The sequence below is a fragment of the Triticum aestivum genome, chromosome 3B, assembly GCF_018294505.1.
Source record: "Triticum aestivum cultivar Chinese Spring chromosome 3B, IWGSC CS RefSeq v2.1, whole genome shotgun sequence".
NCBI classification, from domain to species: domain Eukaryota; kingdom Viridiplantae; phylum Streptophyta; class Magnoliopsida; order Poales; family Poaceae; genus Triticum; species Triticum aestivum.
In genome coordinates this window covers 851,453,697-851,460,841 of record NC_057801.1, presented here as the reverse complement: position 1 = coordinate 851,460,841, position 7,145 = coordinate 851,453,697, and the positions used below count along the sequence as shown (strand labels likewise).

Below are 7,145 nucleotides of genomic sequence, written 5' to 3'. Positions count from 1 at the left end.
GAAGACAAAGGGATCCGCCGTGGCCGCCTGTAGACTACTGTAATGTATTCATGTTGTAGGAGTGGAGCTCCGCACGACCATACGTGCACATAGTTTTACCTTTGAAAATATGTCCGAGGTGTAAATGTTTTCGTCTGGTTTATATGAAATTCGTCATGTGTTATATGAAGTCCGTCCGTGTTTGCATAAATTTCATCCGGTTTGTTGAAAAGGATTTTGAAACATATGCGGCTACCAATATGAGTCTATAACCTAATAAATGAAGCTGTGTATGTTACCACACTTATGTTATTACCCACTATGAAGATAGTAACATAGTCTAGGGATATGTGTATGTTACTAGTGTATGTTACTCTCCATTGCGGCTAGTCTTAGTAACTCAGATATTCACTCCGGTTATAAATTATAATAATCCCACCTCTCAGGTTTGCATTACATTTCATCTCGGGAAAGTACAAAAAATACCAGTAGTACAATTCAATGAAGCAAGACAACACATAGCATAGTACGTACGTCACCAAGATCAGCGGCAGCGGCATCTTCATTTTTGTTCATTGTTTCGATATAGATCACCACTCATGCCGAATGGTGGACCTGGAGTGGAGTAATCGCATCCCATATTGTCCAGTGCGCAGCTTGTAGACTGCGCGGCATCGTCACGCCCCAGTGAGCATAAATTCAGAAAGTCTAGGTGTCTCAAAGGACCGTAATCTGGGAGTTCCATCTGCAAGGACCCCGAATAATTACGTAATTAACACACTAGTCTAGTACGTACTTTAAAGAGAAACAAGGAAAGGCATGTAATTCATCATTGTTTCCCCTCTCTGCCGGAACCTGTAGTGGAGAGATTGGAAATTACTCTACTTTAGTCCTTAATTTAGTCATTTACTTATGTGCTCCTACTCACCTGATCATAATAGAGACTCTAGGCTAATTTTTATACTGGTACTCGCTCCGTTGAGATGTATAAGTCACCTTACGAAAACCAAATAACTTCAAAACACTTAGGCGCAGTGCATACATTAACTCCCACCTCGTTTTTTATTTCTAAACCTAGCAACCAATAAAAGATGTAGGGTGTTCATGCTTTCAATGACTTGAGACTATCAAACATGACATGCAGATTAGTTCATTGCATGCAATGTTATTAATTAGCAAATAAACATTAAGATTTATTGTTTTTTCCTCCGCCTTGGTTGTGGTGCACAACCTAGGATGATTTATGCACCTAGATGGAGGGAGTAGCATTTGCAGCCGTACTCAGTTACAAGTTTGAATTGAACGAACCAACGAATGGTTGAGTAGTAGCATACGAGAAGCATAATGCTCCCCGATAGTACGTACTCCCTCCGTCCGTGAATGTGTACATCTAACTTTTGTCTTAAGTCAAAGTTTTAAAACTTTAACCAACTTTCTAGAGAAAAGTAAAAACATTTATGGCACTAAATTAGTACCGCTAGATCCGGTTTGAAATATAATATAGCAATGTGATGTCATATATGTTACAACTATTTTTGATAAAATTGCTCAAAATTTTAAAACTTTGACTTAGATCAAAGTTAGATGTACACTTATTCACAGACGGAGGAAGTACTAATAAGCCAGCTCAGTCTTTTAGAGGTGCTTACAAGATAGGGTGTATGTACATATGTATGAGCGTTTTTGTCTGTATTGCATTAAAAAAAAGTCAGCCATTTCGGAAGGAAGGAAGGCGTTACCTGCGTTTGTTTGACTATGCCGGTGGCATACAGCATAGCCCAGATATGGGTGATGAACTCGCCGCCCCGCGAGAGACGGTCAATGTGCTCCTTCACATTGTCGGACGGCGCCGAGATCCTCAACCTGTTGGCCCAGAATTCCGCCAGCCCCTTCCAGAGACCAAACGCCCCAATTCCAGGTTCATGTTCAAGGCTTCTCCCCAGTTCCAGGCCAGTCGTCCAGACTTTTCATTTTCTCATATTTGTCTTTGGCCCCACGCAGCAATCGCCTTGCATCCCGTCGAACTGCATTATAAGCATATTTCGTGTCCGAGGGCTTTGGAGGAAGCAGCTCTGGCGCAGAGACAATCAAGTATGCATAGTATTTGGACAGTGTTGTGGCAACATCATAATATACCGCCAGTTTCTCTCTCTCTCTCTTCTTCTACAGAGTGCTCACTCCCTTCTTCTACAGAGTGCTCATCAAGCCAATTTTCATTCCTCGATTGCCCCATTTCCAGGTAACAAGTCGCAGTGTGCCAAGCCAAAATGGTTCTCGGTCCAGTTACTCCATCCGCCGTAAAATCTCTGCTCGTACGACCAACAGTCCAATCAGCTAGTTTACCTTCACTATGCTTGTCAATGGCGGACCCAGGATTGGCTGACGCCCCAGGCGAGAAACCAAGGGCTAAAAAGTACACCCCAAAAAACTCCAGTTTCAAGGCATACAAAAGTCAATATATGTTGCATAACTAATAAGAAACCAAACATAATATTCAATGACAACATTTGTTTCATGATGTGTCAACTAATAAAGCAAGACAAATCAAAGGACAATATATATACCATATATATAGATGATACAAAGATTGATACCAAACATACCATCCAAAGCTACCTTCAGTGAAGTTGCTCTCCTGTCGGGAACATGCTCAACTGTCATGAATCTCTCAATCACCTCCCCCCGTTTGCTAAGATACTTAAATAAGACAAATGAGCATGATTAATATATAAAACTATGGTGGTACATAAGACAAATGAGCAAGATACCTACATACAATACGAGCAAAGGTACTGACCTCAAACACATAGCCATTTTCTCCTTCATAGAAGCATCTCTCGACTCATCAACAAGTAGTGCAAATTACAATCTCCTCGATGACTTTGATGGTCTCTTGTGCACAAGCCTTGCATAAATCCAATTGTATCTTATGTGAAGTCAGTTTATGGTTATCTCTTGCATCGCCAAATATTTTTTCCATCTTCGGGTCTTTCTTTGTGAACAAATCCATCAACTCTTTAAAGTTACCCTTGTTCATTGAGCTAGTAGACTTATCATGACCATGAAAAACAATAGCTTGTAGTACCAACAATCTGAAAATACCCAATATAATCAAGAGACCAGCTTTGTATTCGTCTTCTTGCTTCTGAGAACCCCTATCAAACACATGTCACAGACTTTGTCTTTGATTTTTTAAATCCTCATAATGTTGCCTAGATTTATTATAAGCACTATCATGCTGATCTTGTCTTCCTGTAAAATCTTATAGAAACAAAAGTTACTCGATGTCTAAATTGGTTTCCACATCTAACAAACTATGGCATCTAGCAACTAAAATCATCATCAAACAGTGGCAATGTGGCATCTGGAAACAAAAATAGTGGCATCACATGGGCATCAAGCCATCAATATCAAACCAGTACCTTTGTGCAGGGCAGCACGGCTGATTTTTTAGGACCACCTGGTCGGACAGCAGGCAGGATAGCAGCCCGGTAGCGGCGCAACCTAGATGGAAGGCTGGAAGGGGGGAGCCGGGGGCGCTGCCGCACGAAGAAGGCGGGAAGGGCGGAGACGTGGGGCGCTGCCGGACGGGGGGAAGTGGGGAGCCGACCAGGGCGGCTGGGCCAGTTGGCCTGGGCTGCTTGGGCTTTGAACTGGGCTGCGCCCCAGGCCGAACTGTATATTTTTTAAAATATAGGCTGAGGAAATTCCCCACGCCCCAGGCAATGGCCTGGGCTGCCTGGGGCCTAAATCCGCCCATGATGCTCGTATTCATAAGAGAGAATAATGGCTTCCTTCACACCTTTGGTCAACACGACATGATTAAATCCTGCAGGACCATCAAACATTTCCCTGTAAACATGTGCAATGTACTGCAACCCAAGCATCCTTGCAAAAAAGACGCGAATTCCGAGTGGAAAAACTACATGCCACGATATCACACACTCTTTTGTGCTAATTGATTCGACAAATGAATATTGCCCAAGCTTACCTTGCCAGGCATAACCGTCGAACCAATTAATCCTGAAATGCTTTTAGCCTCATTAGACAGCCCCACTCCTCTCCCTTATTTCTGATAGACTGGAACACCAGGGCAAGTCTAGCCCAGTTGGATGTCCAGCACCGTACCAACTGCATCACTTGGAGCAAAGCAATAGACGCCAGTATTACAAGCGTGATAACAAGGTCATAGGGTGTGGTAGTCACAACAACTGTACCACCAGAAATATGTGTTGTCCATGTCCCGGGTATGACAGTCACTATTCCCACAAAAAATATACCGGCTATTGAAGCAAAGGTCCAAATTGTTGCCACTTTCGATTCATGATATTGAAGGAAAGCATTGTTGGTGAAGAATAGATCATAGGGAAAAGCGCCAACTCTACCTCAATGACCTTAAAAGCCCTCTCACCATCGACAAACCCACTGTCATCATCATCCATTTCAGCAAGCACAATTTTTTTGAAAAACTCCCTGGCCAAGCCCTTGGTGAACTCATCATCACTTGTGTACCCGAAGAAACGTCGTTGCAATAAATGACATAGGGAGAAGGAGATGCAAACATCCTTATAAGAATTTGCAATCGATCCCGGTGAACTGGCGCAATGCCATATATCATCGGTGGTGATGACTCCATTAGACATGTTCAATGCCAGTCGACCACGTAAATAGGGCAATCTATCGTGGCGGTTAAATTGCCAGTGCCAAGTGACCATCCGCAAAGTCTGTCTGTAGCCTTAATCTTTTCTGACTCCATGCAATCAGCAATCAATTTATTCACACTCCGCAATCGGCTCGGCAACACACTTGCTAGCAGTGATCTATGAAAACCCTTAATGAAAGTGATGGCACACAAAACACCGATTGCAATGTTACCTACATCACTGGAGATGGTGGAGATACCAATTAGCAGGACATATCCACAATAGAGGCAGAGCTGGTATAGCAGCTTCAACAACTGGTTGTTGTGGTCAAGATTGTACCCATTGACTGAGTTAATGCTGCCGAAGAGGGTGAGCAAGGATACGGCCCAGATGGGGTACATCTCACTCTTCACCGGTGAGGACTGCATCAGGCCAATGCTATATGTCCTAAGGGACAAAGATAATGCATTTGCAGCCAAGACACCTTTTTGAATGATCCAACGGTTGGACCAGCGGCAGCTGGACCCAAAAGCCACAAAGAAGAAGGAGAGGGCAATGGCCACCAATGCAAGCACCTCAATACGAATCACTGTTCCCCTGGGGCTCTTCCACAGCTCACTCGGATTGCCTATAGGCTGCTCCATGACCCCTTCTCTACCGCCACCCAGAATCCACCCTGAAAGAAGCATATTTGTAGTTATGGTAAGGTCGTTAACTACCAAGTGAGCAGTTGTTGAGCATGAGCATAATTTCCAGGGGGGCATGACTTGAAGGAAATCATGTTCATAAGGCAGGGGAGGCTAATCTCTAGTTTAAATGCTACTCAGGCTTTCTTGCTAGAGAAAGACTTTGTTGTTGCTAGTATCTTGGTAGACATGGTAGTAGTTTTTCCTCGAAGAAAACAAAATTAATATTCCAACAATAACAATCGTACCATCACCGGATACCGCATGAGTTAGTTTATTATAAGACCAAAACCATAACAGCAATTGCATGAGTACCAGGAATTCTTCTTCTTCGCTGTAGCTGAATCAATCCGGCTTGGCCGCCTCTGCCTCGGTAGACAGGGAGGAAGATGATATGATGCACCGAACAGCCTTCTTCCTGGTCGGTGGTTTGCTGCTATGGAGCTCGCGATGGGAATGGGAAGGGCTCTCTCCGGGCAAAGCCACCAGTAGCTGGCCGGAGGCAGTGGCGAGGAGGAGTCCGATTGGATCTGGGGCATCTCTCTCTCTCTCTCTCTCTCTCTCTCTCTCTCTCTCTCTCTCTTTTCTGGAGCGAGCAGATAGGGAGGGAAGATACAAGGACAGACATCAGTAATGGCGTAATGGAGTAATGGTCTGGACCATTGGTAGACATATGTCATTGCCATGTTTAAGTGAATGAGAAGGACATTTCCTTCCATTTTCTTACACAGTAAAATAAGCTAATGAGACTCGCAAACTTTTTTGAGGGAAAGAGAATGAGACAAACGTTTTAACATCAAAGCAATAAGTATGTAGGGGAATATTGTTTTTCTTTCTTTCTTTTGCAGCAGTAGCAGCTTATTGTTAACTAAGCAAACATATACCATTAATAATCATAACCACGGCGTCTCAGTTCCCTTCATCTCTCCTCCCAAGGAAAGGCGGCTAGCTTTCTACCTCCTGTCGATGGCACCACCGATCTGCCACATCTCCTGTGGCCCTAGGACTATGGGTGCGCGGTCGATCGAGGCACTTGCCAGCGGGAGGGCTCCCTTTTTAGGTGCGTCTTTAAGTTTTTTAGGGTTTTTGTCCTGCTCAAGAAGACGAAACGACGATGGCTCCCTGAAAATGAAATAAGGTTTCGCCTGCCCAGCCCCCATCCCGGTCGTGCGTCTAGCATTGTCGTAGGGCATGTGGAGGTGTGTATCCAGCGGATCTCACAGGATTCGGTTAGTGGTTGTCTTTGGTGGATCTGCTCGGTTTCGGTCTTTGTTTGTTTTTGTTCGTGTGTCTTCTGGTTGTATCCTTCCAATCTCGTTATTCATCGGCAGCGGTTACTGTTCTGGTGCGTTGGTCATATGAGGCCTTAGCACGACGGCTTCTCGACTGTCTGCTACAACAAGCTTTGCCCGGCTCCGGCGAGGGAGGGGGATTACGGCAGTGCGCCTTCGGCTCGCTTCAATGCTTGTAGTCGTCGCTAGGTGGTCTACGGATCTGAATGTATTTTTATTATTATTTCTGGTGCTCATTGTACTGCCATGATGGTTTACTAAAAAGACACTAAGCAAACATCAAGATATGTACCAACGGAGGAAGTAAGCGAAGGTCCTACTAACCCAGATGGTTCAGCATCTCTAAACCATGGTGCAACTCAAGCCAAAAAAGAAAACATGTTGCCGAAAAAAAACATGGTTCAGCTGGGCCACCGCCAAGTGACCTTCCCACATACTCTTTCCTCGACATCTTCTCTCTCTCTTTCCACAAATTCTCTTCATTTCCCATTAACATGCAACCCATTTGACCGAGGGCTATCTATCTAGACATAATTAACTCCTCA

General features: G+C 44.2%; 1 long non-coding RNA gene across 3 annotated transcripts; it reads right to left on the bottom strand.

Moving 5' to 3' along the window:
* Positions 1-384: 384 nt before the first annotated feature.
* On the bottom strand, positions 385-5,917 carry LOC123072912 (uncharacterized). Of its 3 annotated transcripts, none has more exons than XR_006435480.1 (6): positions 5,624-5,917; positions 3,971-5,298; positions 3,402-3,808; positions 2,777-3,240; positions 1,719-2,676; positions 385-724 (listed from the first exon to the last, which is right to left on the bottom strand). It is a non-coding gene; the product is annotated as an uncharacterized lncRNA (long non-coding RNA). The 3 variants fall into 3 exon arrangements; XR_006435479.1 differs by having other exon boundaries at positions 2,777-3,231; XR_006435481.1 differs by lacking the exon at positions 3,402-3,808 and having other exon boundaries at positions 2,777-3,231.
* Between the last annotated feature and the right edge of the window lie 1,228 nt (positions 5,918-7,145).